The sequence below is a fragment of the Aegilops tauschii genome, chromosome 7, assembly GCF_002575655.3.
Source record: "Aegilops tauschii subsp. strangulata cultivar AL8/78 chromosome 7, Aet v6.0, whole genome shotgun sequence".
In the NCBI taxonomy this organism is placed as follows: Eukaryota; Viridiplantae; Streptophyta; class Magnoliopsida; order Poales; family Poaceae; genus Aegilops; species Aegilops tauschii.
This window is the reverse complement of record NC_053041.3, coordinates 597,468,422-597,480,294: the sequence shown is the minus strand read 5'-3', so window position 1 is coordinate 597,480,294 and position 11,873 is coordinate 597,468,422.

Genomic DNA, 11,873 nt, shown 5'->3' with positions numbered 1-11,873 from the left:
AGTTGGATGCACACCCACTTAGTTTCTTTTGTTGAGCTTTCATACCTTTATAGCTTTAGTGCATCCGTTGCATGGCAATCCCTACTCCTCGCATTGACATCAATTGTTTTTCTTATACTAACGGAGCTTACGAGTTTTCTGTTGAGTTTTGTGTTGTGAAGTTTTCAAGTTTTGGGTAGAGATTCGATGGACTATGGAATAAGGAGTGGCAAGAGCCTAAGCTTGGGGATGCCCAAGGCACCCCGAGGTAATATTCAAGGACAACCAAGAGCCTAAGCTTGGGGATGTCCCGGAAGGCATCCCCTCTTTCGTCTTCGTTCATCGGTAACTTTACTTGGAGATATATTTTTATTCACCACATGATATGTGTTTTGCTTGGAGCGTCATTTTATTTTATTTTGTTTTGCTTGCTGTTTGAATAATATCCCAATTATTTCACTACTCATTGATCTTCACTTATATCTTTTTGGAGTACTTTGTCATTTACTCGTGTGCTTCACTTATATCTTATGAGTAAATGGTTGAATGCGTTGAATATCATAAATCTAAAATTATACATGTTTCATATGCTTATCCCATGGGGAGTAATGACTTCACATATAAGAAGTAGAGGTGGTAAATTTATTGAAGGTTAGCAAACATTGTATTGGTCACTTGAACAATTCATGAAAGAATATTGAAGGAAGAGAGATTTCACATATAAATATACTATCTTGGACATCTTTTGTAATTGTGAGCACTCATTAAAATATGACATGTTAAAAGGTTGATGTTGGACAAGGAAGACAACGTAATGGGTTATGTTTTCTTATATCTGAAATAAAGTATATTGTCATGGATCGCCCAACATGTTGAGCTTGCCTTTCCCCCTCATGCTAGCCAAATTCTTTGCACCAAGTAGAGATACTACTTGTGCTTCCAAACATCCCTTAAACCAGTATTGCCATGAGAGTCCACCATACCTACCTATGGATTGAGTAAGATCCTTCAAGTAAGTTGTCATCGGTGCATGCAATAAAAATTGCTCTCTAAATATGTATGATCTATTAGTGTGGAGAAAATAAGCTTTATACGATCTTGTGATATGGAAGCAATAAAAGCGATGGACTGCATAATAAAGGTCCCTATCACAAGTGGCAATATAAAGTGACATTCCCTCGCATTAAGATTTTGTGCATCCAACTATAAAAGCGCATGGCAACCTATGCTTCCCTCTGCCAAGGGCCTATCTTTTATTCTTATCTTTTACCTTATGCAAGAGTCATGGTGATCTTCACCTTTCCTTTTTACATTTTATCCTTTGGCAAGCACCTTATGTTGGAAAGATTTTGATATATATATATATCCAATTGGATGTAAGGCATCATGAGCTATTATTGTTGACATTACCCTTGAGGTAAAAGGTTGGGAGGCGAATCTATAAGCCCCTATCTTTCTCTGTGTCTGATTAAAACTTTGAACCCATCAATATCGCGTGAGTGTTAGCAATTGTGAAATACTAAATGATAGTTGAGTATGTGAAGTTTGCTGAATTAAAGCTCTGACATAGACCCTTCCTGAAAATAAGATGAATTGCAATTGTTTGATGACTGAGAACACGGTTTGTTAGTTTTCAAGAAAGTTTATGATCTATACTTTAACATGTGAATAGCTTGTTACTTGATCATGAGAAGCTTTATGAGATGAGCTACTGTTATGATATATAATGATGCTAGAAAAGGTGATTAAAATTATCATTGATCAAACTTGTGCACCTGCTAGCATTCACACTTCATAAATTATTTCTTTTATCATTTACCTACTCGAGGACGAGCAGGAATTAAGCTTGGGGATGCTGATACGTCTCCAACGTATCTATAATTTATGAAGTATTCATGCTATTATATTACCCGTTTTGGATGTTTATGGGCTTTACTTTACACTTTTATATCATTTTTGGGACTAACCTATTAACCGGAGGCCCAGCCCAGATTGCTGTTTTTTTTTTGCCTATTTCAGTGTTTCGAAGAAAAGGAATATCAAACGGAGTCCAAACGGAATGAAACCTTCGGGAGAGTTATTTTTGGAACGGAAGCAATCCATAAGACTTGGAGTTGAAGTCAGGGAAGCTTCGAGGTGGCCACGAGGCAGGGAGGCGCGCCCCCACCCTCGTGGGCCCCCTCGTGGCTCCGCTGACCGACTTCTTTCGCCTATATATGTCCATATACCCTAAAAACATCGGGGAACAGAATAGATCGGGAGTTCCGCCGCCGCAAGCCTCTGTAGCCACCAAAAACCAATCCGGACCCTGTTCCGGCACCCTGCCGGAGGGGGGAACCCTCACTGGTGGCCATCTTCATCATCCCTGCGCTCTCCATGATGAGGAGGGAGTAGTTCACCCTCAGGGCTGAGGGTATGTACCAGTAGCTATGTGTTTGATCTCTCTCTCTCGTGTTCTTGAGGTGGTACGATCTTGATGTATCGCGGGCTTTGCTATTATAGTTGGATCTTATGATGTTTCTCCCCCTCTACTCTCTTGTAATGGATTGAGTTTTCCCTTTGAAGTTATCTTATCGGATTGAGTCTTTAAGGATTTGAGAAAACTTGATGTATGTCTTGCCGTGCTTATCTATGGTGACAATGGGATATTCACGTGATCCACTTGATGTATGTTTTGGTGATCAACTTGCGGGATCAATGAACTTATGCATAGGGGTTGGCACACGTTTTCGTCTTGGCTCTCCGGTAGAAACTTTGGGGCACTCTTTGAAGTACTTTTGTGTTGGTTGAATAGATGAATCCGAGATTGTGTGACGCATATCGTATAATCATACCCACGGATACTTGAGGTGACAATGGAGTATCTAGGTGACATTAGGTTTTTGGTTGATTTGTGTCTTAAGGTGTTATTCTAGTACGAACTCTATGATAGATTGAACGGAAAGAATAGCTTCGTGTTATTTTACTACGGACTCTTGAATAGATCGAGCAGAAAGAATAACTTTGAGGTGGTTTCGTACCCTACCATAATCTCTTCGTTTGTTCTCCGCTATTAGTGACTTTGGAGTGACTCTTTGTTGCATGTTGAGGGATAGTTATATGGTCCAATTATGTTATTATTGTTGAGAGAACTTGCACTAGTGAAAGTATGAACCCTAGGCCTTGTTTCCTAGCATTGCAATATTGTTTGTGCTCACTTTTATCAATAGTTACCTTGCTGTTTTTATATTTTCAGATTACAAAAACCTATATCTACTATCCATATTGCACTTGTATCACCATCTCTTTGCCGAACTAGTGCACCTATACAATTTACCATTGTATTGGGTGTGTTGGGGACACAAGAGTCTCTTTGTTATTTGGTTGCAGGGTTGTTTGAGAGAGACCATCTTCATCCTACGCCTCCCACGGATTGATAAACCTTAGGTCATCCACTTGAGGGAGATTTGCTACTGTCCTACAAACCTCTGCACTTGGAGGCCCAACAATGTCTACAAGAAGAAGGTTGCGTAGTAGACATCAGCGGTGGAGTTTCGTCCCGTAAGCTTCCTTATCATTTTTTCCAGGGTAAAAGACTTCATATACCAGAAGATGGGCACCAGAGGGCTGCCAGGTGGCCCACGAGGCTGGGGGCGCGCCCCCCACCCTCGTGGATGGTGGGTGGCCCCCCTCTGGTATTTATTCTGCTCAATATTTTTTATTAATTCCCAAAATGACTTTCGTGGAGTTTCATGACTTTTGGAGCTGTGAAGAATAGGTCTCTAATATTTGCTCCTTTTCCAGCCCAGAATCCCAGCTGCCGGCATTCTCCCTCTTCATGTAAACCTTGTAAAATAAGAGAGAATAGCCATAAGTATTGTGACATAACATGTAATAACAGCCCATAATGCAATAAATATCGATATAAAAGCATGATGCAAAATGGACGTATCAACTCCCCCAAGCTTAGACCTCGCTTGTCCTCAAGCGGAAGCCGATATCGAAAAATATGTCCACGTGTTTAGAGATAGAGGTGTCGATAAAATAAAATACGGACATGAGGGCATCATGATTATTCTTATAACAGCAGCATACATATATTTTGTCATATGATTTCTCATGTTAAAGTAACAATCTATTCACAATGTCAAGTATGATTCAGAAACTTCATTGAGAACTAACAAACTATAATCTCAGTCATTGAAGCAATTGCAAGTTATCATAACATAGGAAAGAGTCAACAATAGAGCTTTTCAGCAAGTCCACATACTCAACTCATTTAGTCTTTCACAATTGCTAACACTCACGCAATACTTATGGTTATGGAGTTTTAATCGGACACAGAGAAAGATAGGGGCTTATAGTGTTGCCTCCCAACCTTTTACCTCATGGGTAATGTCAACAATAATAGTTCATGCTAACTTACATCCAAATGGGATATATATATATATATATATATATATATCAGGATCTTTCCAACACGAGGTGCTTGCCAAATGATAAAATAAAAAGGGAAAGGTGAAAATCACCTTGACTCTTGCAGAATGTAAAAGTAAAAGATAGGCCCTTCGTAGAGGGAAGCAGAGGTTGTCATGTGCTTTTATGGTTGGATGCACGAAATCTTAATGCAAAAGAACGTCACTTTATATTGCCACTTGTGATATGAACCTTTATTATGCAGTCCGTCGCTTTTATTACTTCCATATCACAAGATCGTATAAAGCTTATTTTCTCCACACTAATAAGTCATACATATTTAGAGAGCAATTTTTATTGCATACAACATGACAACTTACTTGAAGGATCTTACTCAATCCATAGGTAGATATGGTGGACTCTTATGGCAAAACTGGGTTTAAGGATATTTGGAAGCACAAGTAGTATCTCTACTTGGTGCAAGGAATTTGGCTAGCATGAGGGGGAAAGGCAAGCTCAACATGTTGGATGATCCATGACAATATACTTTATTTCAGATATAAGAAAACATAACCCATTATGTTGTCTTCCTTGTCCAACATCAACTCTTTAGCATGTCATACTTTAATGAGTGCTCACAATCATAAAAGATGTCCAAGATAGTATATTTGTATGTGAGAACCTCTCTTTCTTTATTACTTCGTATTAATTGCAACGATGACCAAAACTAAGTTTGTCAACTCTCAACAACTTTTATTCATCATACTCTTTATATGTGAAGTCATTACTCTCCATAAGATCAATATGATCTCTTAATTTTTTTTCTTCTTTCTCGAGATCATAGCAAGATAGCAAAGCCCTTGACTCAACACTAATCTTTATTATATATAGCTCATGGACTCGATTACATAGAGGGATCATAAAGCAAAACTCAAAACTAAATCATACCAAAACTTTATTCTACTAGATCTAGATATTACCAAAAGGATCGAACTAAATAAAACGGTAAAGATAGGAGTGTGATGGTGATATGATACCGGGGCACCTCCCCCAAGCTTGGCAGTTGCCAAGGGGAGTGCCGATACCCATATGATTATGTCTCTTCCTTCGGAGGTGGTGATGTGATATTCTTGGCGATGATGCCCTTCAGGATACGATTCTCTTCCTCGAGCTCATTGACTTGTTGCTTGAGATCCATTATTTCCTTACGGAGCTTACCCGTGACAGTTAAAGCTCCTTGCACCCAGGGATGCTGCATAGCTGCGGGAGAACACGCAACACTCTTTTTCATATTTTCATAAGAGAGAAATTTAATATTGGAGGGAATGACCGAGTTTTGAATAGCTGAGCTCTGTAGTTCCCCCATCGTGAATCCGACTCGGAAACGGGAAGTAACTTCTTGGTCCTCCTCCATAGCATCTATCCTTTTCAAGTCGGCCTCCATCTCTTCCTTCGTTGATGGCCCAAAGTGGTCAGCATCGCTGTTTGCTCCTGGTCCCGGTGTCGGATTAGACACCCGACTCTCTCCAACTGATTCTTGAGAAGACATCTTGCTCTAATCTTTGGCAGAAACAACTCGAAACAATAACTGAGGATAATCGCGTGATACGATGGTCAAAACCTTCGGGAGATTATATAATGAATTTTTACCGACCGAAAGAAGCATCGTGCAAGAAAACAGAGTCCGGAGGGCACACGAGGTGCCCACGAGGCAAGGGGTGGGCCCAGGGGGTAGGGCGCGCCCTCCACCCTCGTGGATGCCTTGTGTCCTTCCCGGACTACTTCTTATTTTTCTATTTTCTTAAATATTCCAAAACGGAGAATTTTTTTCTATTAGAACTGTTTTGGAGTCTGTTTACTTACCGTACCACATACCTATTCCTTTTCGGAGTCTGAAACGTTCTGGAAGGTGTCCCTTATGTATTCCTCCGGGGTTACGGTTTCAATAACATTAGTTTCAACATTTATAGGATTACCTGAGATATAATGTTTGATTCTTTGACCGTTCACCACCTTCGGGTTTGTGCCTTCGAAGTTGTTGATTTTTATGGCATCGGAACGATAGACCTCCTCGATAACATAAGGGCCTTCCCATTTAGAGAGAAGTTTTCCTGCAAATAATCTTAAACGAGAGTTGTATAGCAACACATAGTCACCTACATTAAACTCACGCTTTTGTATCCTTTTGTCATGCCATCTTTAACTTTTTCTTTAAATAGTTTGGCATTCTCGTAAGCTTGGTCCATTCATCAAGAGAGCTAATGTCAAACAACCTCTTCTCACCGGCAAGTTTGAAATCATAATTGAGCTCTTTAATGGCCCAATATGCCTTATGTTCTAGTTCGAGAGTAAGTGACATGCTTTTCCATAAACCATTTTATATGGAGACATACCCATAGGATTTTTATATGCAGTTCTATAAGCCCATAATGCATCATCAAGTTTCTTGGACCAATTCTTTCTAGATCTATTAACAGTCTTTTGCAAAATTAATTTGAGCTCTCTCTTACTCAATTCTACTTGACCACTAGACTATGGATGATAAGGAGATGCAATTCTATGATTAACATCATACTTAGCAAGCATTTTACGAAAAGCACCATGAATGAAATGTGAACCACCATCAGTCATAAAGTATCTAGGGACACCAAACCTCGGAAAAATAACTTCTTTAAGCATCTTAATAGAGGTGTTATGATCAGCACTACTAGTTGGAATAGCTTCTACCCACTTAGTAACGTAATCAACAGCAACTAAAATATGTGTATAACCATTAGAGGCAGGAAACGATCCCATATAATCAAAACCCCAAACATCAAATGGTTCAATAACAAGAGAATAATTCATAGGCATTTCTTGATGTCTACTAATATTACCAATTCTTTGACATTCATCACAAGACAAGACAAACTTACGGGCATCTTTGAATAGAGTAGGACAATAAAAACTGGATTGCAATACCTTATGTGCAGTTCTATCTCCCGCGTGGTGTCCTCCATATGCTTCGGAGTGACACTTGCGTAGGATCTGTTCTTGTTCATGCTCAGGTACACAACGTCTAATAACACCATCTACTCCTTCTTTATAAAGGTGTGGGTCATCCCAGAAGTAATGTCTTAAATCATAGAAAAACTTTTTCTTTTGCTGATATGTGAAACTAGGTGGTACAAATTTAGCAACAATGTAATTAGCATAATCAGCATACCATGGAGCAGTACGAGAAGCATTAATGACATTCAATTGTTCATCAGGAAAGCTATCATCAATAGGTAGTGGGTCATCAAGAACATTCTCTAACCTAGACAAGTTGTCTGCAACGGGGTTCTCAGCTCCCTTTCTATCAATAATATGCAAATCAAATTCTTGTAGCAAGAGAACCCATCTAATAAGTCTAGGTTTAGCATCTTTCTTTTCCATAAGATATTTGATAGCAGCATGATTAGTGTGAATAGTTACTTTAGAATCAACAATATAAGGTCTGAACTTATCATAAGCAAATACAACTGCTAAGAATTCTTTTTCAGTAGTGGCATAATTTCTCTGGGCAGTGTCTAGAGTTTTACTAGCATATTAAATAATGTTTAATTTCTTATCAACTCTTTGTCCTAGAACAGCACCTACAGCATAATCGCTAGCATCACACATAATTTCAAAGGGTAAATTCCAATCAGGTGGCTGAACAATAGGTGCAGAGACCAAAGCTTTCTTAAGTATTTCAAATGCTTCTACACAATCATCATCGAATACAAAAGGAATATCTTTTTGTAATAGATTAGTCAGAGGCCTAGAAATTTTAGAAAATTCCTTAATGAACCTCCTATAAAACCCGGCATGACCAAGGAAACTTCTTATACCTTTAATGTCCTTGGGACACGACATCTTTTCAATAGCGTCCACTTTAGCTTTAAAAACTTCAATACCTCTTTCAGAAATTTTATGCCCCAAAACAATGCCCTCATTAACCATAAAGTGGCACTTCTCCCAATTCAAAACAAGACTAGTATCTTCGCATCTCTGCAAAACTCGTTCAAGGTTGCTCAAGCAATCATCAAAAGAGGATCCATAAACGGAGAAATCATCCATGAATACCTCACAAATCTTTTCACAAAAGTCAGAGAATATAGCCATCATGCATATTTGAAAAGTAGCAGGTGCATTACATAAACCAAAAGGCATACGTGTATAAGCAAAAGTACCGAAAGGGCAAGTAAAAGTAGTCTTTTCTTGATCCTCCGCTGAAACAGGTATTTGAGAGAAACCAGAATAACCATCTAGAAAGCAGAAATGTATATGTTTGGATAGTCTTTCTAGCATTTGATCAATAAAAGGTAAAGGTTAATGATCTTTTTTAGTAGCTTTATTCAATTTGCGGAAATCAATTACCATCCTATAACCTGTAATAATTCTTTGTGGGATCAATTCATCTTTATCATTAGGAACGACAGTAATACCTCCCTTCTTAGGGACACAATGGACATGACTTACCCACTGACTATCAACAACGGGATAAATTATACCTGCCACAAGGAGCTTTAGTATTTCCTTTCTTACCACTTCTTTCATCTTAGGATTTAACCATCGTTGATGATCAATAACTGGTTTGGCATCTTCCTCCAACTTTATTTTGTGTTGGCATAGAGTGGGACTAATGCCCTTAAGGTCATCAAGAGTATATACAATAGCAGCACGGTGCTTCTTCAGAGTTTTCAATAATCTTTCCTCTTCCTGCTCTGAAAGGTTAGCACTAATAATAACAGGATTTATCTTGTTTTCATCAAGATAAGCATATTTAAGAGTATCAGGTAAAGGTTTAAGCTCAAACACGGGATCACCCTTGGGTGGAGGAGGACCCCCTAGGATTTCAACAGGCAAGTTGTGTTTCAAAATAGGTCCCTGTTTAAAGAATAATTCATCTATTTCCCTTCTTTCATTCATAAACATATCATTTTCATGGTCTAGCAAATATTGTTCTAAAGGATCAGTAGGAGGTACGGCAATAGAAGCAAGACCAATAATTTCATCCTTACTAGGCAATTCTTTGTCATGGGGTTGTCTACGAAACTTAGCAAAATTAAACTCATGAGACACATCCCCTAAGCCAATTGTAACAACATCCTTTTCGCAATCTATCTTAGCATTAACAGTGTTCAAGAAGGGTCTACCAAATATAATGGGACAAAAGTTATCTTGTGGGGAACCAATAACAAGAAACTCAGCAGGATATTTAACTTTCCCACACAAGACTTCAACATCTCTAACAATCCCAATTGGTGAAATAGTATCTCTATTTGCAAGCTTAATTGTAACATCAATTTCTTCTACCTCAGCAGAGCAATATCATGCATAATTCCTTTATATAAGGAATAAGGTATTGCACTGGCACTAGCACCCATATCACATAAGCCATGATAACAATGATCTCCTATTTTAACAGAAATAACAGGCATACCTACAACGGGTCTATGTTTCTTAGCATCAGGTCTAGCGATTCTAGCAGCTTCATCACAGAAATAAATAACATGCCCATCAATATTACCGGCCAAGAGATCTTTAACCATAGCAATACTAGGTTCAACTTTAATTTGCTCAGGTGGTGTATATGTTCTAGTATTACTCTTACGGACCACAGTTGAAGCTTTAGCATGATCCTTTATTCTAATAGGGAAAGGTGGTTTCTCAACATAAGTAGTAGGAACAATAGGATCATTATAAGTGATAGTCTTTTCTTCAACTTTAATAGGTGCAACTACTTTTACTTCAGTGGGAGGATTATATTTAAACCATTTCTCCTTAGGGAGATCAACATGAGTAGCAAATGATTCACAGAAGGAAGCTACTATCTCAGAGTCAAGTCCATATTTAGTGCTAAATCCACGAAAGGCATCAGTATCCATAAAAGATTTAACACAATCAAACTTAGGTGTCATACCTGACTTCTTACCATCATCGGAATCCCAATCTTCAGTGTTGCGTTTAGTTCTTTCCAATAAATCCCACTTGAATTCAATAGTCTTCATCATATAAGAACTAGCACAAGAAGTATCGAGCATGGAGCGATCATTAAGAGAAAGCCGAGCATAATTTTTTTGAATAATCATGTCCCTTGAGAGCTCATGATTGGGGCATGAATATAACATTGACTTAAGCCTCCCCCAAGCTTGAGCGATGCTTTATCCTTCGCGAGGCCAAAAGTTATATATATAATTACGATCACGATGAACAAGATGCATAGGTTAAAACTTCTGGTGAAATTCCAATTTCAATCGTTTATAGTCCCAGGATCCCATATCATCACATAGCCTATACCATGTCAATGCATCTCCCTTCAAAGATAAAGGGAAGACCTTCTTCTTGATAACATCATCAGGCATACCTGCAAGCTTAAATAATCCACAAACTTCATCCACATAGATAAGGTGTAAATCGGGATGCAATGTTCCATCTCCTGCAAAGGGATTAGCTAGCAGTTTCTCTACCATACCTGAAGGAATTTCAAAGTAAACATTTTTAGTAGGTTCAGTAGGTTGAGGATCAACTCTTTGCTCTACTGGTCGGGGTGAAGATACCCCGAACAAGCCCCTCAAAGGATTAGTTTCCATAGTAACAAGTGACAGTAAATTTCAGCACACTATATAAATGTTTCCTTACCAAGTTCCACTTACCAAAGGCGCTTCACTCCCCGGCAACGGCGCCAGAAAAGAGTCTTGATGACCCACAAGTGTAGGGGATCTATCATAGTCCTTTCGATAAGTAAGAGTGTCGAACCCAACGAGGAGCAGAAGGAAATGACAAGCGGTTCTTAGTAAGGTATTCTCTGCAAGCACTGAAATTATAGGTAACAGATAGTTTTGTGATAAGATAAATTGTAACGGGTAAGAAGCAATGAAAGTAAATAAGGTGCAGCAAGGTGGCCCAATCCTTTTTGTAGCAAAGAACAAGCCTGGACAAACTCTTATATAGAGAAAAGCGCTCCTGAGGACACATGGGAATTATCGTCAAGCTAGTTTTCATCCCGCTCATATGATTCGCGTTCGTTACTTTGATAATTTGATATGTGGGTGGACCGGTGCTTGGGTACTGCCATTTCTTGGACAAGCATCCCACTTATGATTAACCCCTATTGCAAGCATCCGCAACTACAAAAGTAGTATTAAGGTAAACCTAACCATAGCATGAAACAAGTGGATCCAAATCAGCCCCTTACGAAGCAACTTATAAACTAGGGTTTAAGCTTCTGTCACTCTAGCAACCCATCATCTACTTATTACTTCCCAATGCCTTCCTCTAGGCCCAAATAATGGTGAAGTGTCATGTAGTCGACGTTCACATAACACCACTAGAGGAGAGACAACATACATCTCATAAAAATATCGAACGAATACCAAATTCACATGACTACTAATAGCAAGACTTCTCCCATGTCCTCAGGAACAAACGTAACTACTCACAAATCATATTCATGTTCATAATCAGAGGGGTATTAATATGCATAAAGGATC